At 52.0% G+C, this 23,214-nt stretch overlaps 1 pseudogene across 1 annotated transcript; it reads left to right on the top strand.

The window, feature by feature from the left end:
* The first annotated feature begins 728 nt into the window (after positions 1 to 728).
* LOC311594618 (NADH dehydrogenase [ubiquinone] 1 alpha subcomplex subunit 13-like) lies at positions 729 to 21,480 on the top strand (annotated as a pseudogene). The gene is made up of 3 exons (XR_014783612.1): positions 729 to 1,537; positions 15,504 to 15,685; positions 19,092 to 21,480. The product of XR_014783612.1 is annotated as an NADH dehydrogenase [ubiquinone] 1 alpha subcomplex subunit 13-like (transcript).
* Positions 21,481 to 23,214: the final 1,734 nt, after the last annotated feature.

Here is a 23,214-nt window from a genome sequence, read left to right as displayed (position 1 = left end):
TGACCCCTGGGCAGCTCAGCCTCTCCTCATGGGGGTGGGGAGTCACTGTGCACATCAAGTGCAGGCCTGGGACTCGGGGGGGGGGGTCTCCCTGCTATCATCACAGTGACAAGGAGGCAGGGGCCACTGAGGCGTGAGTTGGGCTTCCTGGCCACTGGTGGCCACAGAAAGAGTTAAGAGCAGAAAGTGGCTGTGCGTTTGGAATTTGGGGAGTGGCAGAGACACCAACAGGAATTTTAGGGGTCACTGCTGGGGCCTCTGCTTGTATTTTCCTCTCAAGTTTGTGTGTCTTGGCGGGAAGAAGAGGGAGTGGGAGGCACTGAAGACGGTGATTAAGAATTCAATTCTTCTTAAGCCTTTTCCTCCCTTTGGCAGCTAGATGTTGTTATGATGAACGGACAGTGAACCACGTGGACCCCAGGGCCTGATCCCCCACCAGCACCCTGCTTTCTCTTTGTTGACCTCCACGGGGACCTAAGCATGGGAAGCTGGGTGTACTCCCTGGGGGTGCCTCAGGCTCTCCTCACCTGGGGGAGGCCTTGAGGGCCCAGGCTGTTCCCCTCACCCCCAACTGCCCCCGCCGCTCCCCTCCTCCCTGCTGTCTCTCCCACTCCCCCGTGAGGCCCACAACCAAGCACTTCCAGGCCTTCCTTGTGCTCCCTGGTCCCTGCCTTTGTTGGCTTGGCTCATTCTTTCTGGAAAGTTCTCCCTCCCCAGTGACCAGCTCCTATTTGCTCCCCATGCTCAAGCTAAACCCAGCAGCAATAAGCAGCAGTGAAGGGCCTCGTCCTCAGGGGCCTGGCCTTGCATTCGAGAATGTGCGAATCTGTTTTAGGGAACGCTGATATTTCATCATACAGTAGACCTGCTTATGCTGAAGCCAAGCTTATGGGGGAAAGTGCAGAGCTTGGTATCCAAGTTCAAACACCCCCTCAGGCTGGCATCTGTGGCCAGGAGGTCAGGATGCTGCTTCGGCTTTGTGCCTGCAGAATGGGGTGGCTTTAGGGTGAGAGGGCGGCTGCATCTGGGGAAGGAAGCTTATGTAGTTGCACAGAGAAGATTTGCAGTGTGTCCCTGGTCCCTAGTCACTGCTCTGGCTGCAGAGGCCACAGCCCTTAGGATAGGCTGTGTCCAGCTAGCTCTGAATCTCGCCTTCCCTCTGTCAGGCAGCTTTTCTTCCTGACCCTCCAGGCTGCTCGCTGAGCAGCAGGACAATTTCCGTTCTCTGAGTCAGTCCTGGCCGCCCTTCCAGCCATCCGTGCGAGCCTGATATGGGACTCCATCGCACACTCCAAGCAAAGCAGATGACAGAAGTGGAAGAGCTTGCATCTCTAGACACAGATGCCTCAGCCTGCCCGATCACCATAGAAACGACTGCACCTACATCTTCATACACCATAGCTCCAAGCTTTCTGTGAGCATGGAAGGAGCTGCCTACCATGACCTGGAGCACTTAGATCTGAATATCCAATAGGAAGACGAGCTCCGGGAAGGATGCTGACACTGGTGGGGTCCTGGCGAGAAGCTACAAGAGCAAGTGAGTGAGTGGATGCTGATGAGTCAGGTAATGAGTGAGTGAGTGAGTGAGAGTGAAGGAACGAGCAAATGCATGAGTGAGCCAGTGAAAGGGTGAGTGGGTGGGCAGATGATGGGTTAGTGAATGGGCGAGAGAGTAAAAGAATGCGTGAGTGGGTGAGAGGGTGAGGGTGGTGAGTGGGTGGGTGAATGAGTGAGTGATGGAGTAAGTTACAGGGTGGGTGAGTAAGTGAGCCAGAGGGTGAGTGAGCGAGTAAGTGAGTAGGTGGGTGAGTGAGTGAGTGAGTGAGTGAGTCAGTGAGTGAGTGAGTGAGTGAGTGAGTGAGTCAGTGAGTGAGTCAGTGAGTGAGTGGGTGAGTGAGTGAGTGAGTGAGTGAGTCAGTGAGTGAGTCAGTGAGTGAGTGGGTGAGTGAGTGAGTGGGTGAGTGAGTGAGTGGGTGAGTGAGTGAGTGAGTGAGTGAGTGGGTGAGTGAGTGAGTGGGTGAGTGGGTGAGTGAGTGAGTGAGTGAGTGAGTGAGTGGGTGAGTGGGTGAGTGAGTGAGTGAGTGAGTGGGTGAGTGAGTGGGTGAGTGAGTGGGTGAGTGAGTGGGTGAGTGAGTGAGTGTGTGAGGGGGTGAGTGAGTGAGTGAGTGAGGGGGTGAGTGAGTGAGTGAGTGAGGGGGTGAGTGAGTGAGTGGGTGAGTGAGTGAGTGAGTGGGTGAGTGACTGAGTGGGTGAGTGAGTGAGTGGGTGAGTGAGTGAGTGAGTGAGTGAGTGAGTGGGTGGGTGAGTGAGTGAGTGGGTGAGTGAGTGGGTGAGTGAGTGAGTGGGTGAGTGAGTGAGTGAGTGAGTGGGTGAGTGGGTGAGTGAGTGAGTGAGTGAGTGGGTGAGTGAGTGAGTGAGTGAGTGAGTGGGTGAGTGAGTGAGTGAGTGAGTGAGTGAGTGAGTGAGTGGGTGAGTGGGTGAGTGAGTGAGTGAGTGAGTGGGTGAGTGAGTGAGTGAGTGGGTGAGTGAGTGAGTGAGTGAGTGAGTGGGTGAGTGAGTGAGTGAGTAGGTGAGTGAGTGGTGAGTGAGTGAGTGAGTGAGTGAGTGGGTGAGTGGTGAGTGAGTGAGTGAGTGAGTGGGTGAGTGAGTGAGTGGGTGAGTGAGTGGGTGAGTGGGTGAGTGAGTGAGTGAGTGAGTGGGTGAGTGAGTGAGTGGGTGAGTGAGTGGGTGAGTGAGTGAGTGGGTGAGAGAGTGAGTGAGTGGGTGAGTGGGTGAGTGAGTGGGTGAGTGAGTGAGTGAGTGGGTGAGTGGGTGAGTGAGTGGGTGAGTGGGGTGAGTGGGGTGAGTGGGTGGTGAGTGGGTGAGTGAGTGGGTGAGTGAGTGGTGAGTGGTGTGAGGTGGGTGAGTGGGTGCGTGAGTGAGTGGGGTGTGTGTGAGTGAGTGAGGGGTGAGTGAGTGAGGAGTGGGGGTGAGTGAGTGAGTGAGGGGTGAGTGAGTGAGTGGTGAGTGAGTGAGTGGGTGAGGTGAGTGAGTGGGTGAGTGAGTGGGTGAGTGAGTGGGTGAGTGAGTGAGTGAGTGAGTGGGTGAGAGAGTGGGTGAGTGAGTGGTGAGTGAGTGAGTGAGTGGGTGAGTGGGTGAGTGAGTGGGTGAGTGGGTGAGTGAGTGAGTGGGTGAGTGAGTGAGTGAGTGGGTGAGTGAGTGAGTGGGTGAGTGAGTGAGTGAGTGAGGGGTGAGTGAGTGAGTGAGTGAGTGATGGGTGAGTGAGTGGGTGAGTGGGTGAGTGAGTGAGTGAGTGAGTGGGTGAGTGAGTGGGTGAGTGAGTGAGTGAGTGAGAGTGAGTGGGTGAGTGAGTGGGTGAGTGAGTGAGTGAGTGAGTGGGTGAGTGAGTGAGTGAGTGGGTGAGTGAGTGAGTGGGTGAGTGAGTGAGTGAGTGAGTGAGTGGGTGAGTGAGTGAGTGAGTGAGTGAGTGGGTGAGTGAGTGGGTGAGTGGGTGAGTGAGTGAGTGAGTGAGTGAGTGGGTGAGTGAGTGGGTGAGTGAGTGAGTGAGTGAGTGAGTGAGTGGGTGAGTGAGTGAGTGAGTGAGTGAGTGGGTGAGTGAGTGAGTGAGTGAGTGAGTGGGTGAGTGAGTGGGTGAGTGGGTGAGTGAGTGAGTGAGTGAGTGAGTGGGTGAGTGAGTGGGTGAGTGAGTGAGTGAGTGAGTGAGTGAGTGGGTGAGTGAGTGAGTGAGTGAGTGAGTGGGTGAGTGAGTGGGTGAGTGGGTGAGTGAGTGAGTGAGTGTGTGAGTGGGTGAGTGCGTGAGTGAGTGGGTGAGTGAGTGAGTGAGTGGGTGAGTGAGTGAGTGAGTGAGTGAGTGGGTGAGTGAGTGAGTGAGTGAGTGAGTGGTGGGTGAGTGAGTGAGTGTGTGAGTGGGTGGGTGAGTGAGTGAGTGAGTGAGTGAGTGGTGAGTGAGTGGGTGAGTGAGTGAGTGAGTGCGTGAGTGGGTGAGTGAGTGAGTGAGTGAGGGGGTGAGTGAGTGAGTGAGTGAGGGGGTGAGTGAGTGAGTGAGTGGGTGAGTGAGTGAGTGGGTGAGTGAGTGGGTGAGTGAGTGAGTGAGTGGGTGAGTGAGTGAGTGTGTGAGTGGGTGAGTGAGTGAGTGAGTGAGGGGGTGAGTGAGTGAGTGAGTGAGGGGGTGAGTGAGTGAGTGAGTGGGTGAGTGAGTGAGTGGGTGAGTGAGTGAGTGGGTGAGTGAGTGAGTGAGTGGGTGAGTGGGTGAGTGGGTGAGTGAGTGAGTGAGTGAGTGGGTGAGTGAGTGGGTGAGTGAGTGAGTGAGTGAGTGAGTGGGTGAGTGGGTGAGTGAGTGGGTGAGTGGGTGAGTGAGTGAGTGAGTGGGTGAGTGCGTGAGTGAGTGAGTGAGTGGGTGAGTGAGTGGGTGAGTGAGTGAGTGAGTGAGTGAGTGAGTGGGTGAGTGGGTGAGTGAGTGGGTGAGTGGGTGAGTGAGTGAGTGAGTGGGTGAGTGCGTGAGTGAGTGAGTGAGTGGGTGAGTGAGTGGGTGAGTGAGTGAGTGAGTGAGTGGGTGAGTGAGTGAGTGAGTGAGTGAGTGGGTGAGTGAGTGAGTGAGTGGGTGAGTGCGTGAGTGAGTGGAGTGAGTGAGTGGGTGAGTGAGTGAGTGAGTGAGTGAGTGGGTGAGTGAGTGAGTGAGTGAGTGAGTGAGTGGGTGAGTGAGTGAGTGAGTGAGTGAGTGGGTGAGTGAGTGGGTGAGTGGGTGAGTGAGTGAGTGGGTGAGTGGGTGGGTGGGTGAGTGAGTGAGTGAGTGGGTGAGTGCGTGAGTGAGTGAGTGAGTGAGTGAGTGAGTGAGTGGGTGAGTGAGTGAGTGGGTGAGTGAGTGGGTGAGTGGGTGAGTGAGTGCGTGAGTGGGTGAGTGAGTGAGTGAGTGGGTGAGTGAGTGAGTGAGTGGGTGAGTGCGTGAGTGAGTGAGTGGGTGAGTGAGTGGGTGAGTGAGTGAGTGGGTGAGTGAGTGAGTGAGTGGGTGAGTGAGTGAGTGAGTGGGTGAGTGAGTGAGTGAGTGAGTGAGTGGGTGAGTGAGTGAGTGAGTGGGTGAGTGAGTGAGTGGGTGAGTGAGTGGGTGAGTGGGTGAGTGAGTGGGTGAGTGAGTGAGTGAGTGGGTGAGTGAGTGAGTGGGGGAGTGAGTGAGTGAGTGGGTGAGTGAGTGAGTGAGTGAGTGAGTGAGTGCGTGAGTGAGTGAGTGAGTGAGTGGGTGAGTGAGTGAGTGAGTGGGTGAGTGAGTGGGTGAGTGAGTGGGTGAGTGGGTGAGTGAGTGAGTGAGTGAGTGAGTGAGTGGGTGAGTGAGTGAGTGAGTGGGTGAGTGAGTGAGTGGGTGAGTGAGTGGGTGAGTGGGTGAGTGAGTGAGTGAGTGGGTGAGTGAGTGAGTGGGTGAGTGAGTGGGTGAGTGAGTGAGTGAGTGGGTGAGTGAGTGAGTGTGTGAGTGAGTGAGTGAGTGAGTGAGTGGGTGAGTGGGTGAGTGAGTGAGTGGGTGAGTGAGTGAGTGGGTGAGTGAGTGAGTGAGTGAGTGGGTGAGTGAGTGAGTGAGTGAGTGAGTGGGTGAGTGAGTGAGTGAGTGAGTGGGTGAGTGAGTGGGTGAGTGGGTGAGTGAGTGAGTGAGTGGGTGAGTGAGTGAGTGAGTGAGTGAGTGAGTGAGTGGGTGAGTGAGTGGGTGAGTGAGTGAGTGGGTGAGTGAGTGAGTGAGTGGTGAGTGAGTGAGTGAGTGGGTGAGTGAGTGAGTGAGTGGGTGAGTGGGTGAGTGAGTGAGTGGGTGAGTGAGTGAGTGGGTGAGTGAGTGGGTGAGTGAGTGGGTGAGTGAGTGAGTGAGTGGGTGAGTGAGTGAGTGGGTGAGTGAGTGGGTGAGTGAGTGAGTGAGTGGGTGAGTGGGTGAGTGGGTGAGTGAGTGAGTGGGTGAGTGAGTGAGTGAGTGGGTGAGTGAGTGAGTGAGTGGGTGAGTGAGTGAGTGGGTGAGTGAGTGAGTGAGTGAGTGGGTGAGTGAGTGAGTGAGTGAGTGGGTGAGTGAGTGGGTGAGTGAGTGAGTGAGTGAGTGAGTGGGTGAGTGAGTGAGTGAGTGGGTGAGTGAGTGGGTGAGTGAGTGAGTGGGTGAGTGAGTGAGTGGGTGAGTGAGTGAGTGAGTGAGTGAGTGGGTGAGTGAGTGAGTGAGTGAGTGAGTGGGTGAGTGAGTGAGTGAGTGAGTGAGTGGGTGAGTGAGTGGGTGAGTGGGTGAGTGAGTGGGTGAGTGAGTGGGTGAGTGAGTGGGTGAGTGAGTGGGTGAGTGAGTGAGTGAGTGGGTGAGTGAGTGGGTGAGTGAGTGAGTGGGTGAGTGAGTGAGTGGGTGAGTGAGTGAGTGAGTGAGTGAGTGAGTGAGTGGGTGAGTGAGTGAGTGAGTGAGTGGGTGAGTGAGTGAGTGAGTGAGTGAGTGGGTGAGTGAGTGAGTGAGTGAGTGAGTGGGTGAGTGAGTGGGTGAGTGGGTGAGTGAGTGGGTGAGTGAGTGGGTGAGTGAGTGGGTGAGTGAGTGAGTGAGTGAGTGAGTGAGTGGGTGAGTGAGTGAGTGGGTGAGTGAGTGAGTGGGTGAGTGAGTGAGTGAGTGGGTGAGTGAGTGAGTGAGTGGGTGAGTGGGTGGGTGAGTGAGTGAGTGAGTGGGTGAGTGGGTGAGTGAGTGAGTGGGTGAGTGAGTGAGTGGGTGAGTGAGTGGGTGAGTGAGTGGGTGAGTGAGTGAGTGAGTGGGTGAGTGGGTGAGTGAGTGAGTGGGTGAGTGAGTGAGTGGGTGAGTGAGTGAGTGAGTGGGTGAGTGAGTGAGTGAGTGGGTGAGTGAGTGGGTGAGTGAGTGAGTGGGTGAGTGAGCTGTCAAGTTGCAGGAAGAAGCGAGAGGAGAGATAATTATGTTCCTGAGGTCTCAGCCCTAGACCAGGAGGTCATTGAGGCAGACCGGGAAACCAGGATGTCTCTGAATTTGCTTCCTCAGATGCAGACATGGCCCGCTATCTTGCTGCAGAGTTTCTTGCTGGGGATAATGGCGATCTGCTCGCACATGTGCTTGTTGGTGTGGAAGTCATTACCCACATGTGTGTAGTATGGGCCGCCTTCTTCACAGTCTTGTTGCGAACATGGCCCATGTTGATCAGTCTCAGTAAAAGAGGCGCATTTCAACTTCTTACCCCAGTCAAGCAGAAAACAAAATGTCTGAAGCCATCCAGCGGAGACAGGGTGTGTGTGTGTGTGTGTATGTGTATATGTGAGGTGTGTGTGTGTGTGATGTGGTGTGTATGTGTGAGGTGTGTGTGTATGTGTATATGTGGGGTGTGTGTGTATGTGTGATGTGTGTGTATTTTGTATGTGTGAGGTGTGTGTGTGTATGTGTATGTGTGAGGTGTGTGTGATGTGGTGTGTATGTGTGAGGTGTGTGTGTATGTGTGGTATGTGTATATGTGTGGTGTTTGTGTGTATGTGTGAGGTGTGTGTATTTGTATGTGTGAGGTATCTGTGTGTGTGTATGTGTGAGGTGTGGTGTGTATGTGTGTGTATCTGCCCTGCCTGATCCCTGTTCATGTTCCTTTGCTCCTGGTGACTCTTGTCTCTACTCCTTCCCAGTAACAGCTTTGGTATTGAAACAATTTCCTTTGTCTGATGTGACAAAAGTCACCATATCTGACACTACTAGACCACAGCCTAAATTGAATTCACATCACCTTTATCCTCTCAGCGAGGGAGTGTGTGGGCGGGGTTGGTATTGATGCCCTTTGATAGATTACAAAAATTATGTGGGAACTGGTCATATGTGACTCTCCATAGTGGTCTCATTTAGCAGCCTGATGCTTGACACTTTCTTGGGACACTGGTCCTGGTTGGTGTGGCATCTGTGTTTCTCAGCGGTTTGTACAGGTTACAGGTAGGTGGCTATGGTGGGGCCCTCTGGGGAAGCAGCAGGGGTGTGGCCCTCGAGGCCGGGGAAGCTGTGAGCATTGAGTCCAGGGCCTTGGTGTTCTCAGCAGCATCTGCTCTCCTGTGAGTGGCTCTGCCTCTGCCACCGAGGGACATGTCACCTGTGAGGTACAGCAATACAGCATACTCAGCAGGGGCACCTTGAAGGTGACCCATTTGTGAGTATGAAGTTCTAAGTTAGAGGTGGCTGGAGTCTCTCTTCAGAGCCACTTAATTGCTGGCCACAAAGTGGACAGTTTTGCATTTAAAATTTTAATTTCAAAGTAAGTCATGCGAAAAATGTTTTCTCAGAGCTCAAATTTCTTCAGCTGCCCCTGGCAAGGTGGAGGAGGGGTTGGGTGAGTTTGCTGGGCTATTTCCCAGGCACCATTTTGTATTTAAACTAGTCCTGGTAGGGACATGAGTGGGTGTCCAGTACAATATTGTGTCCCGTGTGCCAATCTCTGGGCTTCTGCATTTCGAGACCTTTAGTGGAGAGCAGACGAATAGACACTGCGTGGCTGAGGCTTCACAGTGCATGGCTGAGGCTTGACACTGCATGGCTGTGGCTTAGCATGAACGTGGAAAACAGGGTGCAATACACTGGGGAGAGCTGATCACAAGTACGGAACACACAGTAGAGACCACTGGAGACCTAGTTAATGGAGTGGCTATGAAGATGCACAAAGTGGGATGTAATTATGCCAAGTAGCTGAGGGTCACAGGCCTCGGCCCCTCAGGCATCCATAGGAAGCAGGGAAGGGCTGGGTGGCACGCGAGTCTTTAGTCTTCCCCTCTCAAGTTGGAAGAAGTGATCTGTCTAGTACAGTGGTTCCCAACCTGTGGGTCATGACCTTTGGGGGGAGGGTGGGGTTCGAAGGCCCCTTTCTCAGGGGTCTCATATCAGATATCCTGAATACCAGATATTTACATTACAATCCGTAACAGTAGCAAAATTACAGTTATGAAGCAGCAACTAGGTAAGTTCACGGTTGGGGGTCACCCCAACATGAGGAACTGTATTAGAGGGGTCGCAGCTTTAGGAAGGGTGAGAGCCACTGAGCTAGTGTCACAGAGGCTCAAGGTTGGTGGACAACAGTTTACAGGACATTTGGTCTGCTTTTCTGTGGCCTCACATTCCAGCCCTGCCTCAGACAGCGAGGGCTGGGACCCTCAATTCCACTTTGTACGGGTGAGGACATTTTGTAGCCTTCACAATTTTTTTTTCAAATTTGTTTGTTTGCTTGTGTTTTGGTTTTTCAAGACAGGGTTTCTCTTGTGGTCTTGGCTGTCCTGGACTCACTTTGTAGACCAGGCTGCCCTTGAACTCACAGAGATACATCTGCCTCTGCCTTTCCAGTGCTGGGATTAAAGGCGTGCACCACCACGCCCGGCTTGAAATTTGTTAATATGTGAAGAAAACAGGAAACACTAAAACCTGGTGCGGGGACTGTTGTATTGAAATGTGTGTGTTTCCATTTGGCTTGAGTTCTGGACCTCAGGCCCACCAGGACCAAGATGTCTATACCAATGACACCTGTGGACAGGAGCACAGTGGCACAGCCCCTTGGCTGTCTTTTCTTCAGTGGGGTATCCCTGCCTTATGACAGTCAGTGTAGCATATGGCGATTGCTCCTGGCCACAGTCCCTTCCCTAACCTGGTTAAAGAGCAGCTGAGAACAAAAGGGAACAGGCTGGAGAGGAGAGCCGCTGTAGACATCACTCCAGGTGCCGCCATGGGGGGAGGGGGTGCAGCTGCCTCTGCTGTGGACCTCACTCCATGGGGGGTGGGGGCGCTGCGTTCACAGCAGTGGGAAACACCTACCAGCAAGGACCCAGACAGTCCTCGGCTTCAAAAGTGCTTATTTTAATTTTTTGTTCTTCCTGTTCTGTAGAATTAAGGATGCAACTTAATAAGTTGCTCATAAATCCTATCCCATTGCTCAGGCTGTTAAAATTACTAGTTCCTTAAAAGCAGAAGTGCTACTCAGGTCTCTTTGTGGTTCTGAGAGAATGGCTGGCAAGGTATTAAAAGCCGCTCCTGGAGTGATTAAAACACTGCGCCAGAGAGACGCAGCTCACCTGGGTCTCAGTGCCTTAGAGAGGCACAGGGATTAGGGATGAGGAGATGCTCCAGTGAGATGCTGTGGTCCTCACCCCACCCACAATTCTATGGGATAGCGAGGGATGTCATCTCAGTTGCTGCTTCAGGGGTCGCATGGGCCTCCCCTGCTAATTACCAATTCCCAGGTATTCTGGACCAATGCTTTTTTTCTTTTCTTTTCTGTTCTTCTCCTTTTCTTTCTTCCTCCCTCCTCCCCCCCCCCCAGCTTTCTTTCTCTTTCTTTTATTCCAAGACAAATTCTCACTGTGTAGCCCTGGCTGTCCTAGAACTCACCCTATAGACCAGGAACTCACAGCGATCCGCCTGCCTCTGCCTCTTGAGCGCTGGGATCAAAGGCGTGAGCCACCATGCCTGTCCTGTCCTGTCCTGTCCTGTCACTTTCTTTGGCAGAAACAAGATCAAAGAAGGCTCCTAGGAGTCAGAGGCAGGTGGATCATTGTAAATTCAAGGCCAGCCTGATCTACAAAGTGAGTCCAGGACAGTCAAGGATACACAGTGAAACACTTTCTTGAAAAATTAAAAAAAAAAAAAAGGAGGACTTTTTTTTAGCTGTGCCCGCCCTGTGCTCAGCACGTGGAGATGTCTTTCTTTCCTGAGGGAGAGGCACTTCAGGTGGACCCCAAACCTGTGTCCTTCTCAAGCAACTGTTTCTTTTATGTTTTGTTTTGTTTTTCTTTTTTGTTTTGTTTTGTTTTTCTTTTTTGAGACAGGGTCTCTCTGTGTAGCCTTGGCTGTCCTAGACTCAATTTGTAGACCAAGCTGGCCTCGAACTCACAGTGATCCACCAGTCTCTGCCTCCCAAGTGCTGGGATTAAAGGTGTACACCACCACACCTGGTGCAACTCTTTCTTCTTATGGGCATTTTTGTAAAACCTTCAGGCTTAGATGTGGGTGTGAAAAGCCATAAGAAAACAGAGAACACATCCATAGGTGTGGCTTTCCACTTAAATATTTACAAGTGTTACAAAACTCTTCACAAACTAATATTATGGTGATAAAAAACTTTAAAATGCATATTTATATATACACCCCAGGCAGCATACTGTGCAGTGACGCTCAGGCCCTGTGTAGAAATGGGAGAGGAGAAGACGCCGGCTGTGGAATCACGTGAAGACTGACATGAGTGTCCGGCACTGGGCATGGTGGCTCTGAACTAAGGCTGGGGCTCAGCCTCGGCAGGGCTGGCCTTCCCACAAGACTCGGTTGTCTCCAGGGCAGGCGCAGTGGACCCTGACAAAGAGCACTGAGAGGGTGGTAGCAGGTGGCAGGCTCAGGCCAGTCTGGGCATCCATGGCTTGCACATGCTGAGGAAACCATGTACAGTGACTGTAAGCTTAGTTAGTATTTAAATCTAATTTCAGTATTTATAAATACTGTGCCATACAGCTCTTGCTATTGTGATTTGAAACTTATAGGTGAGAAACCAAAGGCTCAATTAGCACCATGCCTGTGGCTGTATTTCACATCCTATAGCCAGGTGTGTTTGGAATTCTTGGGTCCCCTCCACAGAGACACTTTGAGACACTCAGCTGTGCCTGGAAGTGTGATTCACATCAGTCTGAAATCATTGGGGCTTTTAGAGGCTTCCGGCATTCTCTAAGAAAGAGACCATCAGGTCAAGAGCCAACCACAAATACGGGTGTCTCAGGAGTGTGGTCCCCAGGGGAGAGGGCTGTGGGCATGCACTGCTGCTGGGCGTGGCAGCCTTCTCTCTCTCTCTCTCTCTCTCTCTCTCTCTCTCTCTCTCTCTCTCTCTCTCTCTCTCTCTCTCTCTCTCTCTCTCTCTCTCTCTCTCTCTGTTCTCTTTTCTTTAAGATTTAACGTATATGAATTCTCTGTTTTCATGCACACCAGAAGAGGGAATCATATTCTATTACACATGGTTGTGAGCCACCATGTGGTTGCTGGGAATTGAACTCAGGACCTCTGGAGGAGCAGTCAGTGCCCTTAACCTCTGAGCCATCTCTCCAGACCCCACAGCAGCCTTCTTAAGATTCTCGTTGTTCAGTGAACAGGAGGCCTGAGCCTGAGGAGGGGACTAGTTACTGAAGCCGCAGGCTGGGAGCTGTGTGGGGCTGGCTGCTGTGCAGGCTGGGAGCTGCGTGGGGCTGGCTGCTGTGCAGGCTGGGAGCTGCGTGGGGCTGGCTGCTGTGCAGGCTGGGAGCTGTGCGGGGCTGGCTGCTGTGCAGGCTGGGAGCTGTGCGGGGCTGGGAGCTGTGCGGGGCTGGCTGCTGTGCGGGGCTGGCTGCTGTGCGGGGCTGGCTGCTGTGCGGGGCTGGGAGCTGTGCGGGGCTGGCTGCTGTGCAGGCTGGCTGCTGTGCGGGGCTGGCTGCTGTGCGGGGCTGGCTGCTGTGCAGGCTGGGAGCTGTGCGGGGCTGGCTGCTGTGCGGGGCTGGCTGCTGTGCGGGGCTGGCTGCTGTGCGGGGCTGGCTGCTGTGCGGGGCTGGCTGCTGTGCAGGCTGGGAGCTGTGCAGGGCTGGCTGCTGTGCGGGGCTGGCTGCTGTGCAGGCTGGGAGCTGTGCGGGGCTGGCTGCTGTGCGGGGCTGGGAGCTGTGCAGGCTGGCTGCTGTGCGGGGCTGGCTGCTGTGCGGGGCTGGGAGCTGTGCAGGCTGGGAGCTGTGCGGGGCTGGCTGCTGTGCGGGGCTGGCTGCTGTGCGGGGCTGGCTGCTGTGCGGGGCTGGCTGCTGTGCGGGGCTGGGAGCTGTGCAGGCTGGCTGCTGTGCGGGGCTGGCTGCTGTGCGGGGCTGGGAGCTGTGCAGGCTGGGAGCTGTGCGGGGCTGGCTGCTGTGCGGGGCTGGCTGCTGTGCGGGGCTGGCTGCTGTGCGGGGCTGGCTGCTGTGCGGGGCTGGGAGCTGTGCGGGGCTGGGAGCTGTGCGGGGCTGGCTGCTGTGCGGGGCTGGGAGCTGTGCGGGGCTGGCTGCTGTGCGGGGCTGGCTGCTGTGCGGGGCTGGCTGCTGTGCGGGGCTGGGAGCTGTGCGGGGCTGGCTGCTGTGCGGGGCTGGGAGCTGTGCGGGGCTGGCTGCTGTGCAGGCTGGGAGCTGTGCGGGGCTGGCTGCTGTGCGGGGCTGGCTGCTGTGCAGGCTGGGAGCTGTGCGGGGCTGGCTGCTGTGCAGGCTGGGAGCTGTGTGGGGCTGGCTGCTGTGCGGGGCTGGCTGCTGTGCGGGGCTGGCTGCTGTGCAGGCTGGGAGCTGTGCGGGGCTGGCTGCTGTGCGGGGCTGGCTGCTGTGCAGGCTGGGAGCTGTGCAGGCTGGGAGCTGTGCGGGGCTGGGAGCTGTGCAGGCTGGGAGCTGTGCGGGGCTGGCTGCTGTGCGGGGCTGGGAGCTGTGCGGGGCTGGCTGCTGTGCGGGGCTGGCTGCTGTGCGGGGCTGGCTGCTGTGCGGGGCTGGCTGCTGTGCGGGGCTGGCTGCTGTGCGGGGCTGGCTGCTGTGCGGGGCTGGCTGCTGTGCGGGGCTGGCTGCTGTGCGGGGCTGGCTGCTGTGCGGGGCTGGCTGCTGTGCAGGCTGGGAGCTGTGCGGGGCTGGCTGCTGTGCAGGCTGGGAGCTGTGCAACTTGAAGGAGACACTGTAAGGGGAAATTGTTAAAGTTTGAGAATTCTGCAAATGAAAGAGATTTCAAATATCTTCATGGTTGCCGCTGTGTATCTTTTTATTTTATTTTTTTAAGATTTATTTATTTGTTATGTATACAGTGCTCTGCCTGCATGTACTCCTACACACCAGAAGAGGGCACCACATCACATTACAGATGGCTGTGAGCCACCGTGTGGATGCTGGGAATTGAACTCAGGACCTTTGGAAGAGCAGCCAGTGCTCTTAACCTCTGAGCCATCTCTCCATCCTGCCACTGTGTATCTTTAAAAACAAAATAAGTGTGTCTTTATTCATGTATAAAGGCCACCATTTCAGGGGTTAGTATTTTTTATTGTACTTTTAAAACATGGGATCCCAGCCAGCTAGTGGTGGCACATGCCTTTAATCCCAGCACTTGGGAGGCAAAGGCAGGCGGATCTCTGTGAGTTCGAGGCCAGCCTGGTCTACATCACGAGTCCAGGGCAGCCAGGGATACACAGAGAGACCCTGTCTCAAAAAGCAAAAAAAAAAAAAAAAAAAAAAGGATCCCTGGAAATACCTAGTTCCATGAAACTGGTGTGGAAGAGAGACAGCCCTGGGTGCTGCAGAGACAACCCGACATGAGATTTGGGGTGTCAGGGTATGCGAAGACAAAGGGCTTGCTTTGTTTTGTTTTTGGTGATTCTTTCATTCTTTTACTATAATATCCAGGCTTGGAAAACAAAGTAGCTCAGGAAACACAGAAGCAGATGGTTCCTCCCTACACCCACATCACCACTGAGCCTTTTCTGACAAAAAACCGGAATGCCTTTGCCGTGAGAGTTGGCCTGCAGCCACTTGTAGGCACTGGTGTTCCTTCTCCCTCACAAGACCACACACTTGAGAGGACCCGTGAGCTGTGTGTCTTAAGACACTGGGCCCCTGGGTCTGCTATCCATGGGGCTGGAGCTCTGTGATGACCCACACAGCCACCACCAGAGACACAGAGACCAAGCGAAGCAGGGGTCCCGGAATTGAGAGGACCTCCAGGACCCCAACACCCTGTGGCTGTCCAGCCTTCCCTGCATGGCTCAGCCCTATGACCTAGACCTCTGTGGCTCAACCCCTCAGAGTTTAGTATCTCATGGCTGAGACCCCATGCTCAGCCCCATGTGCCTCAAAGTCCCATGGGGCAGTCCCCCATGGTGCCCCTCTCCTGGTGCAGCCCACACGGCCTGACCCTCTCCCTGTCCTGGTCTCACCCATGTCAGCAGGCCACGAGCAGCCTCGGGAGCCCCACCCGTCCTACAGACTTTTGAAGCAGGAAACTCAATATGGATGTTTGTTTTTGTAGGAATCCTGTCCTGTCTCCAAGGGACCACTCCCAGCCCAGCCCTTACGTGTATTGTTGAGTTTTGGGTTTTGGAACTGTCTTATGATTCAGGGTCTACGTTCATACTTACCAAATACAAGGTATGGAACCTGGCAGGAGCCACGGGGGCAGCGTGCCTTGGTGTGTACAAGAGGGATTAAAGGGCTGGGCAGGGGCCACCTAGGCGAGGCACCCTGAGGAGAGTGCACAGCCAGGCCAAGATTTAATGAGCATAGGGAGGGTCCCTGGGTCAGGGTTCAGGGTGTGTCAGGAAATAAATGTGGTGTTTTTTTAAAAAAATGACTTTAGAGTTGGCCCCACAGTTTGCCTGTATTATTGTTTTTCTCTCTGAAAGGAAACAAGATCAGCTAAGATTTCTGTAATGACTTTTTTTTTTAACAGAAAAGAAATACAGTTGTTGCTATTCTTTCACAGGAATGTGAGGCCAGCCTAGTTCAATATTTGAAGTTCGTGGGAGCCCAGGGGCCCTGCTCCATATGGAGAATTTCTTTCTTTTTAGAGGCAGCTGATGAATTTGAGAAATAAATACTGCATGCTCTCTCTACACCCAGAGCCATCATGAGTCGGCTTAGGCGCCTTGCCTGGAAACCCACAGCAGGCAGGCTGTCCCAACCTGTCATTGCTAAAGTGTCTGTGGAGGTCACAGCTCCGCTCACCTCACAGCCCAGTGCAGGCTCACAGGTAAGAGCACAGACGTGGCCCTGACATGGGGACACTGTAAGATGGCAGCCATCTGAGTCCAGTGAAGTAGCTCTCAGGAGACAGGCGGCCTCCCTAACTTACACTATTCTCCTCAGAAGACTAATCTGTAAGGTGTGAATCTACCTCAGAAAAAGAGGAGGAAATACTTTACTAGAGAATTTTAAGATGTATTCAAACCTACAAGCAAGAGAGTGGCCACCTGGCTGAGTCCTCCTCAGCCACTGTAAGGCGCTGCCATCCCTTAGCTCAGCAGCTTTGGCCTCTGTCCTCTTTGGCTCCTGGGTCCTGCCATTTTGACTGCCCTGCAGAATACAAACACGGAGGCTGGGTGCTAGTTTACAGAGAGCCTTCCTTTCCAGCTGATCTTAAACCAGCGTCCACCAACAGGGGCAGAGCTGAGTGGATTCCTCCAGTCCTGCCATGAGTCAGCAGTCTTAGTGGCTCTGACCCTTACTTAATCGTTAGAACAAGCCACGCAGTGACAGACTATGCAGAGAGGGCGAGACCAAAGCCTAAAAAGCCAAGACACCATGGGGGGGTGGGGGGGGGAAGAACTTTTCATTGGTGTTGGGGGCATTTGGGGTCCCCAATACAGAGATTTCTGATTTTTTTTTTTGATAGCTATGCAGGTTTAAGCTGCATAAGCAGACAGATGAATTGCTGATGGACATTAATATAGCAGTAGCTGCTGGGCTTGGGGGTGGGTGGGGGTGGGTGTAGGGGAGCCAGAGCCAACCACAACAAAAGCCCTGGCTGAGCATTTTAACACATTAACTACTTAAAGAGACAGACCGCAGACCAGATTACGAACTCTTAGCAATTTTCAGGGGATGGGGTGTGGCGGTGGGGTGTCCCGCCCCGACTCCAGGTTCGACAGGTCTTCCCTGATCTGTCCTTTTTTCACCTTATTTGTGTTCTCATGATCAGCCGGCCGGGCCACAGCGGCTTCTGAGGAATTAACAGGTTCTTGGCATTCTGACAGGCACACACAAATCTGTCTGGGAAGAGGAGACGCCCCTGCCCCCACCCTCAGGGTGGCCTTGATACTTGGGTGTAGGTCCACTGTTAAGATCAGTGCAGGCCTTCTTGGGTAAGAGGAGGAGGAGGACAGCACTCCAGGGGCAGAGGCAGGCGCAGCTCTGTGAGTTCGAGGCCAGCCTGGACTACAAGAGAAACACTGACTCAAACAAAACCAGAGAGAGAGAGAGAGAGAGAGAGAGGCAGAAAGGAGAGGACAGAGGACTGCTTTTCCTCAGGCCCGGGGTGGGGGTGGGTGGAGGGGGCAGGTGGGAGCCAGACCTGCTCAGGGCAACATTCCTGACACACTAGCTTCACCTTACATGCTCATGAAGATGGCTTTCAAAGTAGCTCACAGAAAAAGCAAAGGCAGCAGAAGCAGGACGGGGTGGGTGGGGTGGAGGGGGGAGGGGGAGGGGGTGAAGGAGGGTGGGGAAGGTGGGGGGTGAGGGTGGGGTTAAGGGCTGATCCCTGAGTCCTGTGAGAGCAGGGAGGAGGCTCAGCAAGGCAGGCAGGAGCCTCCATCTCAAGTGGTCTCACCAGCGCGAACAAACAGCAGCAGGGTAGGCTGCGCGGGCTGCACCTATCTTCTCTGCTCGCCTATGAGAAGCAGGGACAGTTTTGGAGTCAAGTTTCTGCTCAGAGTCACGTGAGGTGACTTCATTCACCACACTACTGAAGAGGATGGCAGAGTGTGACCTTTCTGCTCAGACCGTGCACCTAGCTCAGCCTTCACTTGGAACTTACCCTTTAGTTCATCTCTGCTTAAAATGAAAACTTGAGGAAAGACATGCCTGTGGTATTGGCCTCCAGCAGGTAGTGGTAGGACAGGAATGGCCACTTCAAAGGGCCAGGCAAGCAGGTGCCTTGGGCTTTCACAGCAGTGTCCTCTGTCCTCAGGTGGCCGGGCCACAGTCTCAAGTAAAAAAATACAATTTTTGTTTTGTTTTGTTTTGTTTTTGATTTTTTGAGACAGGGTTTCACTGTGCAGCCTTGGCTGTCTTGGAACTTGCTCTTGTAGACCAGGCTAGCCTTGAACTCACAGCAATCCATCTGCATCTGCCTCCCTGCACCACCACTGCCTGGCTACAGTTATTTTCTACAAAACAAACAAGTTGCTGCAAATTGAAAGCATTTTTGCTCTGTCTTGAGGTTTCTCTCTGTTGGGACTCTGTTTGTTGACTGGATTTGTTCAGGAAGTGGAAGTCTCCTGTGGTGGTTTGAATGAAAACAGGGGCCCCCCATAGGTCACAGGAAATGGCACTATTAGGAGGTGTGGCCTTGTTGGGGGAAGTGGTCACTGGGGGTGGACTTCAGGCTTTCAAAAGCTCAAGCCAGGCCCAGTATCACTCTCTCTGGCTGCTGATCCAGCTGTAGAGCTCTCAGCTCCCTCTCCAGCACTGTCTGTCTGTCTGTCTGTTCTCACACTTCCTGCCATGGTGACAACGGACTGAACCTCTGAACTGTGAGACAGCCCCAATTAAATGTATTGTTTTATAAGAGTTGCTGTGGTCATGGCATCCCTTCACAGCAACAGAACCCCTAACTAAAACATATGGGAAGGCCACCCTATGGAATGGTCCAGGGCCATGTCTAGCCCTTCAACAGAACCCTGTGTACATGGAAACCAGGGTTGGCTTCCTTTCCTTTAGGGTGGAGAGGAGCCAAGGCGGCTTATCACTTATAAACTGGGCTGTGCCGGGAGCTCTGTGAGGAGAAAGACATCTGAGGCTCATCGTCTCTTGTTCTGCTGGTGACCGAGCACAGGGCCTTGTTGTGCAAGGCAGCAGGTGTGTTACCCAAGGTTCCAAAATTGTGTTAGAAAATATAGCATATATCAATATGTCCTCACTGGCTGTCTTTTGATGCTCATGTGATTTAAGGGAATTTATATATTGTTACAATTTTCTGTATTTTTAAAAAATGATCTATTAGCTGGGAATGGTGGCACATGCCTTTAATGCCAGCACTTGGATGGCAGAGGCAGGGGGATCACTGTGAGTTTGAGGCCAGCCTGGCCTACAAAGCGAGTCTAGGACAGCCAAGGCTACACAGAGAAACCCTGTCTCAAAAAACAAAACAAAACAAAACAAAACAAGACTCTGAGTGGCCAGAGGGCTGATTTGATCATGTGTTCACTTAAAATCTGTAATAAAACAAATCAGTTTGAGAGCTATTTTTAAATCCTGGTGGTTTGAGGCAAAGGCTATAACAATTTAAAAGGATGCTTAGAAGAAAAAAAAAAAAGTAGGCCAATCTGAAATATATGTTTCTGTCTGGGGGATAAAAATGTGATTTTTGTTTTATTTATTTTTTTAATCTTTTTGGGAAGAGAGAAATCACTTTAACATCCTGTTTTTCTTTCTAGGACGTCTGTTTAAGGTTCTCTGCTCACCCGTGAGTTGATGAAGACCTGAAGACCACTGATTGTGAAACCTAAAAACTATACCTGCCTGTGTGAGAGCCAGCCTGGCCAGAAGGTTGCTGGAAGGAAACCGAATAGCTTTCAATCAAACTACCGCAAGGGTGCCAATGAGGACAGCAAGGGGCTTATCTCCTGTACACTTCCCAGCCCGCCGGCATGTCTTACAGTTCTGTTACATACAAGTGTGCCCTAATTCTCTCATATATGCTGCGGTGAAACACTGTGACCAAAAGCAACTTGGGCAGGAAAGGGTTTTTTTGGCGCACACATCCTGGATCATTGCTTTATTTAAGGAACCAGAGACAGGAACTCAAGCAGAGAATAAAACAGAAGCCATGGAGGGGTGCTGCTTACCGGCTTGCTCCCCATGCCTCAGTCACACTGCTTTCTTACAGTGTCCAGGGCCACCTGCCCAGGAGTGGCACAACTTGCAGTGGGCTGGGCCATCTCAGATCGAGGATCAGCCAAGAAAATGCCCCCACAGACTCCTCTTTCCATGTAACTCTCCAGGGTGTCAAGTTGAGCCCCAAACCACCCAGGACACTTGTGCCTGCACAAATAGCACATAATTATTCTGCGTGTTTTCTGTATGAAGTGTTGATAAGAGAAAAATTTCAAACATGTTCTAGATTAAGTGACAGACTGGAGGGCTGGTGGAAAGGAAGTTTATCTTAAGTGACCGCGGCAGTCTAAGCCAAAGAGGAAAAGGGTGGAGGCCGCTCCACGTTCCTGTGTGTGCTGAAGACCAGACACAGCTGGTAGAGCCGACCACCAAGAAAGGCAAACCTTCCCTCCGCGAGCGCTGCTCCTGCCTCAGGTTTTCACAGCTTCTCCTCCCGTCAGCAGCGGTGGAAGCGGTTGGCTTCTTCACTCTCGGTTTCCTCATAAAATGCCTTGGCTCGACAAGTATGGCGGTGTCAAAGGTAAAGCAGGACATGCCCCCACGTGGGGACTATGGGGGCCCCATGGAACGTACCCCGCCGGGGAGTGTCGGACTACAGCATGTTCGCTGTGGGCATCCGGTCCCTGATGTTTGGCCACTGGAGAATGATGAAGTGAGCGCAGGCGCCTGCAGATCGAGGACTTGGAGGCCTCGATTGCCCTCACGCAGCTCTTCCTGGCAGAGAAGGACCAGAGGACCCTGCTGATGCTTCGGGAGAACCTGGAAGAGGAGGCCATCATCCTGAAATATGTGCCTGACTGGAAGGTGGGAGAGTGAGGAGACGCACAATGCAACTCCGGCTTCACCTGGTACACTTAGGGACCAAGCCGATGCCTGTAATAAAAAATAGGTTTTTTGGGCTGGAGAGATGGCTCAGAGGTTAAGAGCACTGACTGCTCTTCCCAAGGTCATGAGTTCAATTCCTAGCAACCACATGTTGGCTCCCAAGATTTAACAAGATTTGTATACATAATAAATAAATAAATAATATTTAAATAATTAAATAAATATTTAAAAAATAGTTTTTTAAAAAATGCCTTGGCTGTTTGGGCCCACTCCTCATTTTCCTACATCCATTTCACTGCTGCTTGTGCTTTTGGGATCTGATCACGGCTGGTTCTTTGCTCTTTGCCTTGTACCAGCCCCTGTGACAACTCGAAGAGCCCTTTATTTCAGAGACCTCCCTGTGTCGACTTTTCAACTTAGTACTGAAGGTATAGTTTTGAAATCTACACACTCAGTTCTGTGACTTTTATCTCTAAGTTGTTTTGAGTCACCCGTCCTAACACCCTATGACGCTCACTTGTAGATGGCTGTGAAAAGTCATCACTCCTACTTATCCTTAGTCTCGCTGCGACAGAGTGGCCTTCAGGCCGCTGCTTTTGGTGCCAGGGCCTGAGCGCAGGCTTGCCCACTCGCTCGTCCTTTTCATTTCTAGGTTTCATTCAGCTGGCTTTGACGCCAGGATAATGCCGGTTTGGCAGAAAATATTCACAAGTATTTGTATCACTGCTGCCACCCACCATCATGGGAGGACTGTGCCACATAGTACTAACCTGGGGGTTTCGAATCAAACTTTAGAGTTAAAAATGGTTTCTCCAGGGCTGGAGAGATGGCTCAGCGGTTATAGAGCACTGTCTGCTCCTCCAAAGGACCTAGGTTCCATTCCGAGCAGCCACATGGTAGCTCACAACCATCTATATTGGGATCTGCTGCCCTCTTCTGGCCTGCCCGTGACCTGCAGCTAGAGCATTCATTTGTAAAATAATTGTCTTTTTTTTTTTTTTTAAGGCTTCTCCTTGGTGCTTATAGTTTCCTACCACCATAAAGCAGAACAGTTGTCAGCTGGCTCACTGTAAGCTGCTTTCATTTCTTTTTTTTTTTCTTTCTTTCTTTTTTTTTTTTTTGGTTTTTCGAGACAGGGTTTCTCTGTGTAGCCTTGGCTGTCCTAGACTCACTTTGTAAACCAGGCTAGCCTCAAACTCACAGTGATCCGCCTGCCTCTCCCTCCCGAGTGCTGGGATTAAAGGCGTGCGCCACCAGGCCCGGCTTTGCTTTCATTTCTTCTTACTTAAAATTGCATCATTTGTCTTCCAAATTTGTGGGGTTTTTTTTTTTTTTTTTAATTTTCTTCCCTCCAGAGATATCTGTATTGTTGACTGTGATTTCCTCCCATTGTGGTCATAATAATTCATTTCCTTTTGATTGATTTTAATGATTTTAGGTGCACAAAGACTTCTTTGTGGTTAAAATGTAGTCTATCTTCCTAAATGTTCCATGTGCAGTTAAAAAGGATAGGTTGCCTTCAGCTTGGGGAAAAGGGACATAAAATGCCAACAAACACAAGTGGATTGTTGGGGCGGTCCTTTTGTGCACTGTGTAAAGACTGTCAGTGCGTGTTCAAATTCAAATTCTGGCAGAGATCTGATTACAGGCTGGACTTTGGTATTGTTATTCTTTGGCTCCATTGCATTTTTTAAACACTCCCCTCCAACACCTTCTGATTGGTTCAATAAGGAGCTGAATGGCCAATACACGAGGCAGGAGAGAATAGGCGGGACTTCCGGGCAGAGATAGGAACTCTGGGAAAGAAATAGGAGCGGAAAGAGTCGCTGGCCGGATAAAGAGGAAGTAACAGGTGCTGGGATTAAGAGACCGAGAGGTAATGAGCCACGTGGCAGTGGCAGAATGTGGATTAATTTAAAAGGAACAATTTAAGTGAAGAGCTAGTTGGGGAACAAATCTAAGCTAAAGCCAAGCACTAATAATTAATAAAAAGTCTGTCATTATTTGGGAGCTGGCAGTCCAAAGAAATCCCTGTTTTCATGGGCAGCAAGTTTTCTCAGCTGGGAGTGATGGTGCACACCTTTATTCCCAGCACTCATGATGCAGAGGCAGGCAAGTATATGTGAGTTCGAGGCCAGCCTAGTCCATAAAGAAAGTTGCAGGACAGCCAGGGCTACACAGAGAAACCTTGTCTCGAAAAACAAAACAGCCTCCACCCAAAACACAACAAACAAAAACCCCCCAACGTACTATGAGAGCTGGTGAGATGGCTCAGTGGTTAAGAGCACTGTCTTTTTTTCCAGCGGTCCTGAGTTCAATTCCCAGCAATCACATGGTGGCTCACAACCATTTATAATTTGATCTGGTGCCCTCTTCGGGCATGCTGATATACATGCAAATAGAGTGCTCATACATAAATATGATAAATAAAAAAATGGCTGGAGAGGTGACTCAGGGGTTTAGAGCACTGCTCTTCCAGAGGTCCTGAGTTCAGTTCTCAGCAGCCACATGGCTGCTCAGCCATCTATAATGCGACGATAAATAAAATAAATAAAAATTTAAAAATCTTTGAAAAAAGTTTCTCATGTGTTATACTCTTACTGGTCTATCTGTTAACTGTTGGTGTTTCATGGTTGCTAAGTACCTATGTCTCATCTGTCTCACCTTGAAATCCCAAAAGTTTTTATATCAACTTCCCACTATTTATTCAGCACCTAAACATTTAGAATTGTTGTCTCTTTATCATTGGTCTCCTTCTTCTTACCAAATATCAGTACAGACTCTCTCTTTTCTGATTATGATAATGATACGTAGTGTTCTTGTGGCCAGTGACAGCAT

The sequence above is a fragment of the Acomys minous genome, assembly GCF_964271855.1.
Source record: "Acomys minous genome assembly, chromosome: 3".
Taxonomy (NCBI): Eukaryota; Metazoa; Chordata; class Mammalia; order Rodentia; family Muridae; genus Acomys; species Acomys minous.
This window is presented reverse-complemented; position numbering and strand designations above follow the sequence as displayed.